We start from the raw sequence: 15,389 nt of genomic DNA, 5'->3' as shown, positions 1-15,389 counted from the left end.
AAACGTTTCACAAAGTATGTCACAGGAAATGGGGATCTTGCCTTTACCACACAGATTGCAAGGATGGTAAAAACCTCTATAAAAACCCCTCAATATGAAGGTGTGTTGTGCACTGATGAGATGCAAGGCTGTCGAGGTGGAAAAGTCGTTAGAGGGCAATCTCTAGGGATCCTGCCGTACCTCAGTTGTATAACGCTTACCTAGGCATGCAGGGCTCAGTCTGGACTTTTGTTTCCATAGCTGCTCGTGGTACCGAGACAGAGCCTACGAAATTTTCTCTTGTACCTGCCAGTGGAGTGGGTGGGCAACTGACAGGTACCTATACCCAATGAAATAAGAGAGTTGATGTAAACACTGTTCCTGACTCAGGGAAATTTCAGAATTCTAGTGTCGTTCGTAACAGAATGCATGCTGCTGGTCTATGGGTGTTTTTATTGATCAAAAGGAAAGACGGAAGTTTTGAAAAAGTACCACCTTTTTACATTCAAAAGGGTTTAGAGGAGATTATAGGCATATTAAAATCTGGAATTCGGTGTTGTTGGTCGAAACCTCAAACTCCCAACAGGTAATAAACCTGCATACCGTTGAGATCGATCTACACTCCTGGAAATGGAAAAAAGAACACATTGACACCGGTGTGTCAGACCCACCATACTTGCTCCGGACACTGCGAGAGGGCTGTACAAGAAATGATCACACGCACGGCACAGCGGACACACCAGGAACCGCGGTGTTGGCCGTCGAATGGCGCTAGCTGCGCAGCATTTGTGCACCGCCGCCGTCAGTGTCAGCCAGTTTGCCGTGGCATACGGAGCTCCATCGCAGTCTTTAACACTGGTAGCATGCCGCGACAGCGTGGACGTGAACCGTATGTGCAGTTGACGGACTTTGAGCGAGGGCGTATAGTGGGCATGCGGGAGGCCGGGTGGTCGTACCGCCGAATTGCTCAACACGTGGGGCGTGAGGTCTCCACAGTACATCGATGTTGTCGCCAGTGGTCGGCGGAAGGTGCACGTGCCCGTCGACCTGGGACCGGACCGCAGCGACGCACGGATGCACGCCAAGACCGTAGGATCCTACGCAGTGCCGTAGGGGACCGCACCGCCACTTCCCAGCAAATTAGGGACACTGTTGCTCCTGGGGTATCAGCGAGGACCATTCGCAACCTTCTCCATGAAGCTGGGCTACGGTCCCGCACACCGTTAGGCCGTCTTCCGCTCACGCCCCAAAATCGTGCAGCCCGCCTCCAGTGGTGTCGCGACAGGCGTGAATGGAGGGACGAATGGAGACGTGTCGTCTTCAGCGATGAGAGTCGCTTCTGCCTTGGTGCCAATGATGGTCGTATGCGTGTTTGGCGCCGTGCTGGTGAGCGCCACAATCAGGACTGCATACGACCAAGGCACACAGGGCCAACACCCGGCATCATGGTGTGGGGAGCGATCTCCTACACTGGCCGTACACCACTGGTGATCGTCGAGGGGACACTGAATAGTGCACGGTACATCCAAACCGTCATCGAACCCATCGTTCTACCATTCCTAGACCGGCAAGGGAACTTGCTGTTCCAACAGGACAATGCACGTCCGCATGTATCCCGTGCCACCCAACGTGCTCTAGAAGGTGTAAGTCAACTACCCTGGCCAGCAAGATCTCCGGATCTGTCCCCCATTGAGCATGTTTGGGACTGGATGAAGCGTCGTCTCACGCGGTCTGCACGTCCGGCACGAACGCTGGTCCAACTGAGGTGCCAGGTGGAAATGGCATGGCAAGCCGTTCCACAGGACTACATCCAGCATCTCTACGATCGTCCCCATGGGAGAATAGCAGTCTGCATTGCTGCGAAAGGTGGATATACACTGTACTAGTGCCGACATTGTGCATGCTCTGTTGCCTGTGTCTATGTGCCTGTGGTTCTGTCAGTGTGATCATGTGATGTATCTGACCCCAGGAATGTGTCAATAAAGTTTCCCCTTCCTGGGACAATGAATTCACAGTGTTCTTATTTCAATTTCCAGGAGTGTATATGCCACCTTAGAGTAAAGGTGTTGTGACGTGCAGGGACATGCTGAAAGAAGATCTAAAGTTGAGTGGATCCAAGAAGGCATTGTCGGCTTACATAATAGCATGAAAAGTGTGGAAGGCGATCTGATCAAATTCGACTCGTTTATCCTCACTTTTAATAGCATGAAGCCCCCAGAGCATATTAAGACGGGTTTTCTTCGCTTCACCGTGTGGCCCTATGTTCCCAACGCAATGCGCTGTTTTAAATGCCAGTTTCTTTAGGCGCATTACTCTTGAATGTTAGGGAGGAGCTACTTGTGACAAATGTGGTAAGGCTGCACACAAAGGAGTCGAATGCTCAACTCCTCCAGACTGCGTGAAATTGCTCTGGGGCTCACCCTGTCTGGAGAAGGGACTGCCGTGCCTTCCTTGAAGAACGGAAGATACAAGGGATCAAAACTACAAAACGGATCCCCTGTGGTGAGCCCAAAGAGATTTATAAAGCCACTCAGCCGTCCACGTTCGCTACCTCCTTTGCTTGTATCGTTAAACAGCCAGTTCAGAAAACCGATGCTGCTACGCAAACGGTTGCTCCTGTCACCACTAGTAGCTGCATTTGTCAGTGCAGTTGAGCAGCTGTGGATAAATTGAAGCCTAAACTTCCTTCCAGAACTTCAGACAAGGCCATAGTAGCCGACGTTGTAGATCTCCCAGCTCCCCCATAGATTCAATCTGGTCCACTGTCGAGGGCTGCCACTACCACTGCAGCAGTTGTGAGTTTGGAGCCTACCCAGGGCAAAAAGTCAAAGGCAAAGCGTTCACCATTAAGGGAATTGGGAAGTAAACAGTCCGCCGATATGGACGTCGTTCTCTCTGACGTCTTTCATGATTCTTCTGCAGAGCCAATGGACCTCGATGTCGGGCAATCATCTCACCTGAAGATTGAGCCTCAATACATTAGGGGCTCCCCTCCCGTCTCCATGATAAATGGCTCCCGTACTACAGTGGAAAATGGAGGAACTGAATTTCCTGACAGAGGCACACCCACTGTGTTTTTGTTTACAGAAAACACATTTCAAAGCCACTGGTGTTCCTTTGCTATGGGGGTATACCATCCACCGAAAGAATGACCTAAATCGGGAAATGGTCAAGAGAAAGTTGCAGTTCGTTAATAACACACACCACTCCTCTGATCTCTCCTAGCTTACTGACCTACAAGCTTTGCTGTTAATGTGTGTCAGAATATCACTATCTACTCCCTGTATTGACCTCGACAGGATGCAGTATATTCTGAGGATCTCACAGGCCTTATTGCACACCTCCCCGGCCTTTTCTCCTGCTGAGTGATTTCAGTGCCCATAATGTATTATGGGGCTAAAATTCTACTTGCATCTCTACTTGCCCCAGGAGTCGAGTCTTGGGGAATCTCATCATGTTTCAGGAGCTGTGCATACTCAACATAGGCCGTCTCACTGGCTGCTATTGGATCTTCCTCAGTCACGACCTCTCTTTCTACTCTCTAGTCCTTACAGACTCAGCGTAGTGGGAAGCAACTGATGACCTTTATTCCAGTGAGAACTTCCCACTGTTGATTCATCTACTGGATGGTTGCTTAAAAGGAAGCTATCGAAATGGATGGTCAGGAGAGCAAACTGGACGCTATTTAGCCACCTGACAAGTGTTTGAACACTAGAGCAGTGTCCAGGAAGACTTGGACCACATCACACTAGTGATCCATCATGCTGCTGACGTAACCATCCCAAAGTCTTCAGGTTATCTTAGGAAGCAATCCGTGTCAGGCGCATGGCTCCTCAAAGTCCAACAGTAGATAACCTCAAAGCGTTTTGAGTCGCAAGAGCCAAGGATCGACACATAATTAAGGAGAGCAAGAAAAGATCATAGCAAGCGTTCGTGCACTCCATCAATCTTGTTCTATTTGTCCTACAAAAGTACGGGAAGGATGCCCAATGAACACATTCGTTTACCAGAATCAGCAGAGCCGAAACAGGGGTTTCTCCAAACAATGCCCAGAGACATCGCTCAGACGATGGCAGAGCAATTAACTGCAACTATGGCCAATATCTGCCAGAATCCGGAGTTTCGCCGCTACCGTGCGACTGCAGAGACGGGCAAGTTGGACTTGAGACACCGCAGTTCTTACAGCTATCCTTTTCCGTATGAGAGCTGGAATCGGTACTGCCTGAGATTCGTAATAGGGCACCCAATCACGAACAATTCCGGTACTTCGACCTTTCCTACCAGCGTCAAAGGAAATACCTCGCGAATATTTTAACGGTACATAGCAGACAGGCACTTTTTCCAACTCATGGAGAGAGGCAATTCTCGCAACTCTCCTCAAATCAAGAAAAGACCACAAATGTCCCAATGGTTACCAGGGTATCACCTTAACGAGCTGTATGGGAAACACCTTGGAGGAAATGATTCACCGCCGTCTGGTCTGGTTTTTAGACATCAAGCAACTCCTTAGCCGGTCACAGTGTGGCAGTGTGCATTCCGGAGATTTCGGCCCACTGTCGACAACCTGACCATTAGAGAGGTGGCTAAGTCAACATCACTGTATCGGTATTTTCTTTAACTTCAGCAAGGCGTTTGATACTACTTGGAGTCACAGTATTCTCGTGGATCTCCACCAACGGGGCTTTCGTGGCCACCTCCACATTTTCGTACGGTTTTTCCTGACTAAATGGCTTTTTAGGCCCCGCGTTGGTGATACACTGTCAGCTCCTTTTCAGCAGGAGAACGGTGACCCGCGGGGCAATGTTTTACTTTTGCCGTCTTTGTCACAGCCACAAACAGTATCACGTCTATAGTGCAGAGTCCTGTATAATGCTCCTTAGTTGTGCATGATTTTGCTGTTTTCTGTTCCTCCTCCAGTGTTGTAATAGCGACTCGTCAGCTGCAACTTACAGTGCAGATGAGAGAGATGGGGACTGCAAAGATAGATTTTCAGTTTTCTGCAGCTAAGTGTGTGTGTGTACTCATTTAATCGTTTTCATCGTATCTCTAATTTATCTGACTTGCATATGAGCAATATCGTTCTCCATTTTAAGGACTCTGAGTTTTCTGGGCCTAATTTTTGGCTCCAGACTGTCGTGCTTACCACTCCTGCGAGGCCTGAGAGCCAAAGCTGAGAAGGCACTTAATATTGTAAAGCGCCTTAGCGGCACGTCTTGCGGAGCGGACAGAGCGCGTCTGCTCGAGGTTTATAGGGCTTTCGTGCATTCGCGACTAGACTATATGTGCACAGTCTACAGGTCAGCGAAGCTTTCCTCCCTGAAGATCATTTTCGCTATCCACTGATGCAGTAAAAGAGAGATTGCACTTACGCATATATTTTTAATATGATATTTTATGACATTTTAAATTTGCGCTACAACTCGACAGCTGTCTTTATGAATTGGTCGAAACAGGGGGGCACTCTGCTGGTTGCTATGTTGTTTTCCTTGACTGTGTCCACAAGGTCTGGCTGCCTCGACACTTACTGCTTTTGACGCGGAGTTATATGCGATCTTGAGGGCACTGGAGAAGGTGAGATGTGTTTTGAGTGCTTGTCTGTTCCGATTTTCTGAGTGCCTTTCGGTCTATACAATGCTTGTAAACAGCAAATAAAGTAGTCCAGAATATCCAGGACGCCCTCCTCCAACTACAACCGTTGAAGAAAGAGGTGTCTTTCTGTTGGGTACCAGGATACATGAATATTGCGGGGAATGAAAGGGCGGAGACGCGTCGTGATTCTCATGCTGTCACCTAACTGTCGAGGTACAGTGTCATGCGTCGATGAGAAGACGAGTGTCTGGAAGTGACAGATAATAAGCTGCGTCTCGTAAAGCCCACTACGTGGCCGTGGGGCACCTCCTTTCAGCCACGAAGACGGGATGACACTCTTCACACTCGTCTTTGGATAGGCCACAGTAATCTGACGCATGGGTTCTTGCTCTGGCGAGGACCCTCCAATGCGTGGTGCTTGCGGCATACAGATCACTGTGCGCCAAATAGTCTGTGATTCATTTTCGGACGAGAGGGCAGTGGCAGATTTTCCCTGTGATCTGCCCTCTATTTTAATCCACCTTCCACCCATTCTCAGTTGTCTTCAGACGTGTGTCTTTTATAGATCGTCTCCTCACTGTGTGCTACGATTTTAGAGATTTTACTCACAGTCGTTTGTCTTAATGAATGTAAGGGAACTGATAACTTCACCATTGATAGCCCGTACGCTTCATGCACACACACACACACACACACACACACACACACACACACACACACACCACACACAACGTGACTAACAGGTGCAGTTACATAGAAAAATATTGCTAACAGCTCCTTTATAAACACACAGAATTTCTAAAGGGGGAATAATTATCGGTACTTTATACAATGTGTCTAGGTGATAAAAGTGGGTCAGTGTAGTTTAGCATTAACGTCTTTGACTACTGAACTAAAGGTCCTAGGTCTCCTTTCCGATTTCAAACATTTTGAAGAAACAGTCATGGATTTAGCATTTATCTTTGCCTACCTATTACTGCGTCTACCATTTATAACGTGTATTAAATGTAATTATCTGTATCTTATCTTAAAATTTAATTACTCTCCTACTAAAGTAGTTTTCACACTCTCCCTGTTTTATTTCATTATCCTTAGTTTTTTCGGCTTTAATGAAACTCTTCCACTTCTTATGTAGTACTATCTGATATTGCACATACCAAGTAGAAAAATATAATAATTTTACTACCCTCATAACGTGCTCCACTTTACTGATTATTTCAGTCTCTTATTATTGTCTTGAAACTTGATTTAATTTCACATTATTGCATATTTTATACGGCAACTTTATTTTTAATCTTTCTGTAACAGAAAATTATAACAGATGTGCCAACCTATCACAGAATATTGTCCTCATTATGCGTAGCTTCGTAAGCATATTTCTCTACTCCAACATATTGTTCAATACTTTAGCTGAAATATGCTTTCTTCAAGCATGACAATACAGGGTGAGTCACTAACTATTGCCACCCAGAATAACTCCGAAATTATGGCAGGAGTTGAAAAGAATGTCGGACAAAAGTTGCATGGAACAACGGGGACCATAACACGACGCTGGTTTTTTTTTTGTTGCTAGTTGGGGTCACTTCAGAATACAAAAGTCAACTTTGTTTTCTGAAATGGGATGCTGTAGTTTAGTACTTATTTTTTGACAGCGACTACAGAGACGAATCCAATGATGTGTAACATTTAGGTCTTTGAAGGTCAACGGTCACAAAAGTGGCATGAACGTCCATTTACAGAAGGTGTTCGAAGTGATGACCATTGGTATCAAAGCAGTGCTGCAATCTTCTTATCATGGATTGAGTGGTATTCCTTATCACATCGGCATTTACACTTCAATATCTCTTTAAAAATTATGTTGAGAGTAAAAGCAAACAACAGTGAACAAAATTTACATTAATTTTCTTTTTTTTGTGCTGGTCAGTAGTACACGTTATCGGAAGTGCGTTGATATTGCTGAGAGTGTGCTAAAAGGTATTTTCAGATTCTGGAATCAACTTAGACATCGGTATGATTCATTGGGGAAACTGACATCTACTACTGACAATTAAATTATTACGTTAAGCGTAACTGAAGAATTTAAACATATATGGAATCTGGTAGAATTCATTAAAAACAATATACATTTTATTCAAAATTTTAAAATGTAGATTAACTGACTAGATTACAGTACTTTCACGAGATGGGCATAAAGTAACTCCTCACCCCCCCCCCCCCCCTCTCGGTGCTGCGGGGATTAATTTAGCATTGCGGGTGGAAGAAGGAGGAGACAGAGTGAGAAGTCACTGAACATCCATACAGCGATGCAGGAATGAGAAAGTGCTCCGTAGTTGTGACTGTTTCAGTCGTAGATTCTCTCGTTCATGTACTGTGTGTGCTATGTTGTCCCCACAGAGGAAAATAATGTGAGAAGAGTTCGCGGCTGCATTCTTACATAAAACTTTGTCAGAAAACTTGAGTTTACAGACAAATATGTAGTGGCAAGAAAAGTGAGGAACATTTATCCACTTATCCTTCACTTTTCACTTTTGTCGTTGCTTCGTTTACTGTAAGCCCGTGTTCTGTGCTATGTGAGCTGTATTTTCAAAAAAATGGTTCAAATGGCTCTGAGCACTATGGGACTGAACTTCTAAGGTCATCAGTCCCCTAGAACTTAGAGATACTTAAACCTAACTAACCTAAGGACAGCACACACATCCATGCCCGAGGCAGGATTCGAACCTGCGACCGTAGCAGTCGCGCGGTTCCAGACTGTAGCGCCTAGAACCGCTCGGCCACCCCGCCGGCGCTGTGTTTTGCTGGTTACTTTCTTCCTTTCTGTGAGATATAGGGCAATGGGAACGAAATCCTCAAACCTGATCATTTGCGTTTTAATTCATGTTCTCAAATTTGTTTGCGTATCCTTCATTTATTTGACTACGTGTAAGTCAATACTGCCTGTGAGTTGGAGATCTGAAAACAAATTCCTCGTTTTTTTATAGTCATTGTTCTATTATGCGATAATATTTATTACAAGCCACCTCTCCTACCGTGGCTTGTCAATGCTGTAAAATACATACAGTGTACGGAGAAAGTACTGCTTAGATGTCACATACTACTGAAGTTAAGGCAGTGAATCACGACAAATGAAAAAATTTCATATTAGAAATCGGTTTGGTAGAAATGCATGTAAAGGTAATGTTTTCGATCCTTTGGAAACGAATAATATGCAGGAACCACTGTACACCTAACTGAGTCGATTCGCATTTATTTCATGGATACAATAGATATACAACTCGCGATAATCTCGAAATACTCGAGTACAGTTGAAAGATTTCTACGGTTTGAATTTGCTGATGAAGTGAGCCATTATCGAAAATCGACTGCGTTTCGTGCACTTTAATGAGGCGCTGTAGCTGATAATGGAAGTAATTATCGGTATCAGCAATTATTAGTGACACAAAGATTGAGTGGCGCTAAGTGTCGCCATTAACGAAGCTCTCACATCACCCACCAACTCAAATAGCAGAGAAATTGAGAGGCTTCGGTCGTCGCTACGAAACTACTGCAAATTGCGAATTGTGTAGCGCGTTATGTCACTACCCCCGTACAACGTATACATACATTTCGACCATTATCTGCCCGTTTATTAAGCCCGAGTGAATACGAAAGCTAAGTCGCTCTAAAACTGACTTCGCGCAAGGCACTTCCACTCCCATATTCATGGTAAATTTGATCCAGCGCTAATGTCTGTGTATTACTTTTTGAATGAATTTACACTAAAATATTTATTGACAACTTTACGGTATGCTTATTACGTTGCGGACTCCTGATTACCGCTTCTCTTAGAAAATAGGGTCAATAACATTTGCATAACCGTGGTAGAGGATCTTCAAATTAAAAATCGTGAAATTTCAGCAATTGTCACTGACACAAAGATTGAGTGGCGCTAAGTGATATCTTGAACGAAGTTCTGGATAAAAGGTAGCTGTATATTACCATCTCTATGGATCATCAGCGGAAAACAGTGACAGAGTATCTCAAAATCGTGTTCCGTAAAAGATTGAAAATAATTTGTACGTTACAGACAGTTATGCCTACAGTAGAATCGAGGATCTACCGTTAGAAACCAGAGACAGGAGTGTCGTTAACAAAATGGATTCGCGAGCTCGAGGTGCGCCGGGAAAAGCGAAAACTGTTTCGTCAATAATAAAAGTGACAATAGGAATTCTTTTGGACTCGAATGGCTTCATCAGGAATTGTTAACTGTAAGGAACAGAACGAGACAGTCAGTTTGCCTCACTACACTATGTTACTTGGCGGTGTACTCAATGTGCTGCAGAATAATCGGTCAGTGAGTAAGTGTCAGAAACGAATTGCACTACTGCACAAGGACAAAGCCTCTATTCCTACATTTCTCACAATGGCAAACACGCACTTTCTAAATAATTCCCCATCCATAGAAAGCCGTAAAATTGACTCCACTTGCCATTTTCCTGTCCCCTAACCTCAAAAACGGCTTGAAAGTAGCAAGCACTCGTCGAATGAAGAGCTGTAAACGAGCACTGTCTGGATAGGGCAACAAATCCGTTTCTGGGGATAAATCATGCGTTGAGCTCAAAAGAGATCAGATTGGAAGACAAGAGATTGTTTCTCAAAAGAATAGTAAGCTAAATTTCTTTTTATTTATTTTGTATGGCGCTTATGAAATCTAAGTTGGTGTAACTGTGCATTTCCTACACCAAGGTAACAGAATTTCTTTGAAATGAAATCTTAAACCATCAGAGGAAATTCTGAAGTTATGGTGTGAAGCTGTGACTCTACGTTTACATAGAATGAAAATTTACGGTCGTCCCAGATGTTATTGTATTCTTATTTTGATTTCTTCGTATCGCTTATGATTAAAATTGAGAAATAGTGCGAATTGTTAAAACAAAACTGTCAAATTTACTTATCACGCTACCTGTTAAAAATTAATGTGAAAAAATGTGACAACTTGAGCCTCTGTTCTGAAAAATATACATTTATGTGAATTCTCCGTACAATTAAGTCTACAGTGTTAAAATCTGTGTCATATGGTTAAACAGAGCACCGTTTCTGGACGTCAGATAAAGAAATAAGTCGACACCCCATACACGATAAGAGCCGCGTTAGACTGAGATCTGTTGCACGCTTAACGTGTAGTCAAAGCGCAAAACTCGTCCTGTCAACAGTTCTAGACGAAGTATACAAAGGCTTCACTAACATGCCAGGGGCCCTGTAATTATTTAAAGCACGCCGTTTTAAACTATTCATAATTCTGTAAATCTGTATGAACTGAAACTGGATCTACAGGTGTATAAACAACATCTGTACGCTAGTAATACCTCGTAAAGGTCGTGCAACTATCATTCACAATTTGCCAATATTACCGCTAGACTTGGCATCAATGATGAACACCTTTGTCTCTCGCGGGCACTTACACAACTACGAGATATTAAAAAAGGGCGGAAATTAAAATTCTCATTTTTCTGTAAGTGCTGCAACAAAATAAGCATTCCCCGTGACAGTTAATGTGCGTTACCAATGGTAGTGCTCATAGCAGATGGTGAACGAAAACTAAAGCTGAAAATGTCCAGGAAATTAGGAAGAGAGTGAGATAAGAAATGTAGGTTTGCGGATGGAATGCCAGAATTGAAGGTGATCGGAAAGAACGTGACTTTTTGATGCCAAAAATCTTCTGAATTATTTTATGTAACCATCCCACGATTTCCTGTATTAATATGCTTAGCTCAAAATAGCATTTGCGCTCAGTGACCTCTTTTATTTACTGTACATATTCCAGTCTCTATCTCTCCAAACAATTTTCTGCCCGGTGATACTATTTAAACTTCAAGTTGGTAGCTGGCATACGGATGCAGCTATTAGTAAGCTACCTCCCACTAATGGTGTAACCTCTGCATAGCAGCAGCCATCACTACATTGAAAAGCTATTTTCTCCGTGAAACACATGTGAAGGACCCGAAATCAGAGATTTGGTATCACTCTGTCTGGCGATGACTTACTAGTGTTTGTTCATTCACCTGTTGGGATCATACAGGGACGAATTTACAGCGACAAGTTTTAAGAGATGTCCACTTAATTTTGCTGGGTCAATTTCGACTTTTGTGTTTCTGTACTGTTTTAAGAGATGTCCACCTAATTTTTCTGGCCCAATTTCGACTTTTGTTTCTGTAATTATTACGGTTTCTCTCAGTTAAGTATGTTTTAATGGAGTTTAAAATGTATATAAGTACTACTTAGTTTGCAGAAAGTTCATAGATTGAATAATGGAATCAAGAGTTCACAGAAATGCAATAATTAAATAATATTGTATCTTAAATAAAGTAGGTGCCTAAACGATAAATCTAGGCCAAAACCAAAAACTTATTCTTCTAAGCATTTACCGAATCTACAAAACTCCTAACAACCTCACCACAAAATGAATCCACAAGTAACGAACTCGCTGTAATTTAGGGTTGTTATCAAATCAGTCGCCGCTGCCACCTGTGAAACTTGTGAACCATTCCGCATCAGCATGCCGGTTTAACGGCACTTGCTGTGGTACACCGGTCAGGTCGATTAAAACGTTCAGTTGGTTTTAGAGATTTATGAAGGTGTAAGGTATAGGAAGAGTCGAGTAATATACAATATGCACAGGACACAAGAGGGAATAATAAGAATGGACAACCAAGAACGAAGTGCTCGGATTAAAAAAGGTGCAAGACAGGGATGAGGTTTTCCCCCTCTGCTGTTCAGTCCGTACATCGAAGAAGCAATGATGTAAATAATAAAAAGTTTCAGGAGTGTAATTAAAATTCAAGGTGAATGGGTATCAATGGTACGATTCGATGATGACCATGCGATCCTGAATGAAAGTGTAGAAGAATTACGGGATCTACTGTATGAAATGAACAGTTTAATGAGTATAGGCTACGGATTGAGAGTAAATCGTAGAAAGACGAAAGAAAGTAGAAGTAGCAGCAATGAAAGCAGCGCTAAACTTAGCATCAGGCTTGATGGACACGAAGTAGATGAAGTTAAGAAACTGTACTACCGAGGCAGCGAAATAACCAATGAGGACAGAGCAAGTAGGGCATCAAAAGCACACTAGCACTGGCAGAAAGGGGATTCCTGCCAAGAGAAATCAACTATTATCAAACATAGGGCTTAATCTGAGAATGAAATTTTTGAGAATTTACAGTCTTAGACATAAAATGTGACCGCCGGCCAGCCGCCACAGAGACTGCATCCGACTTGTTCACTTAATGTGGCCAATAAAACCAACCACCTCTGACAACACTAAATCCATCCATCTGCACAATCTGGCAACACTGTAAGATGGAGAAGTGTCTGGATTCAGTGTTGTCTACTTCCGAGAGGTTATTATAATGTGTGAGCCCGTGTCTAGTGGTAATAGTCGTGCGTTATAATTTTATAGTTGCGTGAAACCGTGTTTTTTTTTTTTTTTTTTTTTTTTTACCACATTTCGTCCCTCGTCTTAAGTTGCGACTCTGATTGAACACTATAGATAAAACGGCTCTCAGAACTATACATCTGAGGTCATGAGTCCCCTAGAACTTGGAACTACTTAAACCTAACTAACCTAAGGACATCACACACATCCATGCCCAAGGCAGAATTCGAACCTGCGACCGTAGCGGTCGCGCAGTTCCAGATTGAAGCGCCTAGAACCACTCGGCCGGCGAACATTGAAGATAATTTGCTTCACATTCTACTCACGAGTAATAACAAATACTTCCAGAAACAATTCCGCAGGACAGCTCGTGGCTGCGTCTCGATCAGAGCAGCATACGCTCGAGAGTTTCCTCGCGCTGAAATGGGGCCCGCCCAGGTGAACGCGGTGCGACGCTGTCAGTGCATGTAAACTGTCATTTACGAATTTGAAGTGATAGTTATCGTCTACCAGTTAAGCGCTGGATTTTGCATAATCGAAAATCATTAACTACGGTTAGGTTTTGTGAAATTGGGTCGCAAGTGGAAAAAGGTGTAACATCTGCAACACAATATGCAGAGGAGGCAGCTCGAAAGATTTGAGCAGTGTGTGGAGCGAGTGCTTTTGGGAAAAATACGCCAGAAAAAGATATTCTTGTTTCAATAAAGATCGTTCTGGCATGAATGATTTCCCGCATTAATGAAGTCTCGACTACTGATATAAGTGATGGATTACCATTTAACCATCATGCGACATGTCGCTCATTCAGTATTGTTATGCAATACTATTACTGGTTATGGGTTATGATGCTTTTATCGTTATCTTCCTATGAAGAAATGAAAGGCTAAGCCCTACGAAAAGACGTAAACTCAAGCAAAGAATAGTGTGGACATAATATTTACCATCCGATAGCTCCAAAAGTTTGTTCTCTACTACGAATTCTTCCCCAAGGGTGTGACCATCACAGTTGGGATTTGTTACCAACGATTGAGGCACGTTTTGCCCGCAATGTAAGAAAATCGACAGACAAAACTACACCACGTGTGCTACTGTATGATAACGCACTCTGCTGATTTGAGAAACAAAAGTATCCAGGAGATACTGTCAGTACGGAACCGCGCTGCTGTTACGATCGCAGGTTCGAATCCTGCCTCGCCCATGGATGTGTGTGATGTCCTCAGTCAGGTTTAAGTAGCTCTAAGTCTAGGGGACTGATTACCTCAGATGTTAAGTAACATAGTGCTTAGAGCCATTTTACCATCTCTAAGGCACTTGTATTCATAGGGAAGTCATCTCTGAGGAACTTGTCCCTCTGATCGTATACTCGTAAACTTTTACCTTTCCCACCCTTGATCGATCAAACGTCAAAGCAATTCATTTCTAGAGGAAAATTCTCTTCAAATTACGCTGGTTTAATGACTTCGTTAGAACCAATAGGTTTATACAGGCGCTACGGTCGCAGGTTCGAATCCTGCCTCGGGCATGGATGTTTGTGATGTCCTTAGGTTAGTTAGGTTTAACTAGTTCTAAGTTCTAGGGGACTAATGACCTCAGCAGTTGAGTCCCATAGTGCTCAGAGCCATTTGAACCATTTTTTTATACAGGCGTAGAATTTGTAAACTACTTTAGCACTGTCAGATTGTTTTGTATTTTGTGAAAGAATATACTGTTGCTGATTAATTTCACTTTTGAGATTGCTGCTGTGTTCAATGGAAAATGCAATTAAAATATTCGCTGTACTAATACAAATTAAATTCAACTTTACCTACAGGAACGTGACGACGGCTGTCTATCTTAATACAGCATTAAGTGTCTGTAAGACGACTGTGCCTATTTTATCACGAATTAGTAGAATATTACCGACTTTTGACTTCGAAAAGGTCTGTATTTCCTTCATTTCCTTTATCATACTGAAGTATTATGAAAATGTCACAGTTCATAGATAAAATTATGTATTCACAACAACAACAAATATATCAGCATAAAACAAAACTGGCATTATGAATTTTGTTGTACCGTAAGGTTTCCGCTCTGATACAAAGGGTAGCAGCAAGATGAATTTTGCTCGAGCGTTGTCTTAGGATTCCCTTACTGGATTTCTATCTGCCTGCTTCTTTCTCTGCGACAAAAGAATTAAAAATCTGACTTTCAGCGAGTTTCAAAAGGCGAACGAAAGCAGCTTGTACCTGGTAGGCAAGCACAGTACCGCGGAGCTCGCAAAAAGGTGTGGCATATGTGTCTTAGTTATTGGTGCAGTAGGCGCTAGCCGGCCGCTGTGGCCGAGTGGTTCTGGGCGCTTCAGTACGGAACCGCGCTGCTACTACGGTCGCAGGTTCGAATCCTGCCTCGCCCTTGGATGTGTGTGATG

The sequence above is a fragment of the Schistocerca nitens genome, chromosome 2 (genome assembly GCF_023898315.1).
Source record: "Schistocerca nitens isolate TAMUIC-IGC-003100 chromosome 2, iqSchNite1.1, whole genome shotgun sequence".
NCBI lineage: Eukaryota > Metazoa > Arthropoda > Insecta > Orthoptera > Acrididae > Schistocerca > Schistocerca nitens.
The sequence above is the reverse complement of the archived record's forward strand: the minus strand, read 5'-3'. Positions refer to the sequence as shown.